This window comes from Erinaceus europaeus, chromosome 5 (genome assembly GCF_950295315.1).
Source record: "Erinaceus europaeus chromosome 5, mEriEur2.1, whole genome shotgun sequence".
NCBI classification, from domain to species: domain Eukaryota; kingdom Metazoa; phylum Chordata; class Mammalia; order Eulipotyphla; family Erinaceidae; genus Erinaceus; species Erinaceus europaeus.
In genome coordinates, this window is record NC_080166.1 from 117,913,707 (window position 1) to 117,917,730 (window position 4,024).

At 44.3% G+C, this 4,024-nt stretch overlaps 1 non-coding gene across 1 annotated transcript; it reads left to right on the plus strand.

Annotated features, from left to right (window-relative positions):
* The first annotated feature begins 1,901 nt into the window (after nt 1-1,901).
* TRNAN-GUU (transfer RNA asparagine (anticodon GUU)) lies at nt 1,902-1,975 on the plus strand. Its single transcript has one exon. It is a non-coding gene; the product is annotated as a tRNA-Asn (tRNA).
* The last annotated feature ends 2,049 nt before the right edge of the window (nt 1,976-4,024 follow it).

Below are 4,024 nucleotides of genomic sequence, written 5' to 3' on the forward strand. Positions count from 1 at the left end.
ATTGAAAGCAGGGTCTCAAGAACAGTAGTTTGGCTACAAAGTTCACTACAACATTACTCATGGCAGTTAAAAGATGGAAGGAACCCAAGAATCCATGGATAGATGAGTGGGTAAAGAAAATGGAGTATGATTCTTCTTAAAAAGGAATGATTCTGACACATGCTGTGATATGGATGGACACTAAAGACATTATGCTAATGAGGCCAGATGGTCACTAAAAGACAAATACTGTAGAATTCCACTTATATATGGTTAGTTAAATTCATAGAGATTGAACTTGGTGAAGAGGGGAATAAGGAATTAATGTTTAGTGGGTACAGGAGTTCAGTTTGGGAAGATGAAAAAAACACAGGAGCTTCTTTTCCTTTCTTCTTTTTTCTTTCCTTTTTTAAAGTTTCCAATGGTGAGAAAAGGGACTGGGCATTGAAAGTGGGGACCGAGCACAAGGAGCTGCAAGAAAAGGTGGTAGAAGAGGAAGGTCTCTCATGGTTCAAGCTGACTGAGCACATGGCACGCAAAGGAATGTGTTTTCCTGAGGCGCGTGAACTCCCCACTTCTCATCTCAGGGCAACAAGAGGCAAGTCAGCCCCAAAATGTGCTCTAGCGATGGACGGGGGTTATCCAGAAGAAAACTTAAAGTCCGAAAATGCTAAGTCTGGGTCTTCCAGGTCTATGACACAGTGCTCCCCCACTAAACCTCCTTCCTCAGATTTTGAGGCATCCTGGTTTTCAAAGGGCCAAATGCAAAAGTCAAGCAAAGAAAGAAGTTTGTGACTACCCTGGACAGACAAGCCCATCATGTGCTCTGGAGCTCTGCTTCTTGCAGAGCCCTGCCCCACTAGGGAAAGAGAGAAACAGGTTGGGAGTATGGATCGACCTGTCAGCGCCCGTGTTCAGCGGGGAAACAGTTACTGAAGCCAGACCTTCCACCTTTTGCACCCCAGAATGACCCTGGGTCCATACTCCCAGAGGGATAAAGAATAGGAAAGCTGTCAGGGGATACGGAGTTCCGGTGGTGGGAATTGTGTGGAGTTTTACCCCTCTTAGATATGGTTTTGTCAATGTTTCCTTTTTATAAATAAAAAATGAAAAAGAAAGAAGTTTTTTTTGGTTGGGGGGGGGCATTTCACACTAAAAGCAAATCGCTAGTGCTCCTCCCTCAGCTTTCTGAGGTCCTCTAAACCCCGTAGCCTCGTCAGTGGTCATAGCCCACCAAATGAGGTGAAATTCTTATTTCTGCACTTAACATAGAAACAAGTACGCATGCAGCAAACACGCCTGTCTGTAATTAATTTAAAATCTCATTTAGATTTTCGTTTAAATATCATGGGGAAGTGGCCTGGGCGGTGGAGCAGGGGAGAAAACCTTGGTCTCTCAAGCATGAAGTGCCAAGTCATATCCCCAGCATCACAGTGCCGGGGTAATGTTCTGGTTCTCTTCATTCCCCGCCCTCATGAATTAATAATAATAATAGATACATATATATAATTTTTTAAATAAAATTTTCATGGGATAAACAGAAAAAAAATGTCTAAGGGGAGGGACAATAATATCCACAAAGTTCAAGAAATACTGCTCTAAAAGTTTGGAGACTAACAGATGTGACTGGCCCACACAGCAATTGGAGTTTGGGGGTGGGTGGGGAGGGGGATAATAGCTGCCAGCCTGCCGCGTCCCAGGCTCTGCACACCCGCTGCCTGTCACAGTCCCGCCGGCCAGGAGGCCCGCTGTCCTCTGTGCACCCTGGACAAGCTGAGCCTGGAGCCGCGGCCCCGCCCTCCGCAGCCCCAGCTCATCCCGCAGCTTCCTCCGCAGGGCGGGCTGGCTGGCGACGCCCAGGGCGGTGAGAGGGCCGGCGCCGCGGCAACCTCTACACTCCGCAGCACCTACTGAGCAGCTGTGTCTCTGTGGCGCAATCGGTTAGCGCGTTCGGCTGTTAACCGAAAGGTTGGTGGTTCGAGCCCACCCAGGGACGACAGTGCTAGTTTTGAAAATAGAAACGCTGAGGTTTTTAATTCAACTGAGGGACTGTACCTTCTTTCTAGAGCAGTGCTTCCTGGTGCCCTCTTGGTATCTGGCTGCTAGGCAGACTGCTTCAAAAGGAACAGGGCTTCACAACTGGAGCCCACTGCTTGGGAATTTTATTCCGACCGTAGTTCCAAGACCTTTCCACGGCTGTTCGAATACAATAGACATTGTAACTGTAAAAAAGCAAAACAAGAAACGATAGCCCACTGGCAGATAAATCATTACCACCGAAAGTAAGTGAGTGCAGTTATTCTGAGTGCAGTTATTGCCTTATCTGCAGTCAAAAGGATCTGAGGAGCCCTACAGATGAAAATGTGTAAGAGTTATCTAAGGATATATGATAGAATAGCTATCATAAGAAATTACTGCTGAGGGAAGATAGCACAGGCCCATGCCTGAAGCTCCAAGGCCTCAGGATCAGTCCCTGGAATCACCATAAACCAGGGCTAAGCAGTGCTCTGGTAAAAATAAATAAACTTTGTGCTAAATTAAGCTGTTAGTTTTTCAGATTGTGGGTTTGAATCTAGGCAAGCACAGTAAGTTGACTCTAGATTGCAGGATCTAGAGTGATCAGGACAAGTCAGAAGTCAAAGAAGGGGCACTTGAGAATGAGGAAATTTCTCTCCTCGCTCCTTTCATTCCTTCTTTCCTTTTCCTTCCTCTTCCCTTTCTTCTCCCTTCCCCCCCTCCCTGCCTCCCCTTCTCCTTCCCTTTCATTTTCCTTTATTAAAACAGAGAAACAGAAGGCAGAGGGAGTGAAAGAGACCACAGCACCAAAGCTTCCTTCAGTGTAGTAGGGGCCAGACTCAAACCTAGATTGCATTTGTAGCAAAGCAGCACACTATCCAAGTGAGCTATTCTGCTGGTCCAAATTTGTGTGTGTGTGTGTGTGTGTGTGTGTGTGTGTGTGTGTGAAAGAGAGAGAGAGAGAACACCTCCCTCAGGCCTGAAAGTCATTTGCATGACCATTTATTCTATCTCACTGGCTCTCATTTTCTTTTCTTTAATTTTTTTAATTTTTATTTATTAATTCCCTTTTGTTGCCCTTGTTTTTGTTGTTGTTGTTGTGGTTATTATTGTTGTTGGATAGGGCAGAGAGAAATGGAGAGAGGAGGGAAGACAGAGAGGGGGTTCGGTCCTTGTGCTTTGCACCAAGTGTGCTTAACCTGCTATACTACCGCCCAACTCCCTCTTTTTTTTTTTTTTTTTTAAAGTAAAACCATGCAAATTGTTGTCATGGATGATTCACACTAGGTATTCCCAAACAAGTAAATCAAATATACACTTAAAAATAACAATATCTTCAACTACCTTAATAAATTGAGTGATTTTTTTCTTTATTGGGGGTATTAACGGTATACAATCAACAGTAAAATACAGTAGTTTGTACATGTATAACATTTCTCAGTTTCCCACATAACAATCTAACACCCCCTCCCACTAGGTTCTCCTCCACCATCATGTTGCAGGACTTAGACCCCACCCCACCCCCGGAGTCTTATACTTTGTTGCAATACACCAAACCCAGAGATTATCATGTGCGAACATAGTTTTTTTTAAACAATAGTCTATGCTTCATTTAACCAGATTCTTATACTAGAATACAAACTGCTCTGATGATTTGAATTCACTGTAGTTGACAATTGCATAGTGAAAATCTGCAATAGATATGACTCAGTACAGAACTGAAGTTTTTAGTATTGGTGAGGCAAGCAAGAGTTAACATCTTAGTTGAGGGGAAATTGCAGTTGGCAGCAATCTTCCCCCTCCTATCCATAAACAGGGCTTTCTACTGCTGCAATCAAAGTGGCCTTGCTCAGTGGCCTTAGAATCTGCTACTTCTGCCCAAATGTCTGCTAATAACCCAAACAAGCTGTACTCTCTGTATACATAAAAAGAAGGAAAGGTGTTCAACAATTTGTTTGGCTTTGTATGTTGACTCTCTTTTCAGCCACCAGGTTCCAGATGCCAGAATGATGCAGACCAGACTTCCCTG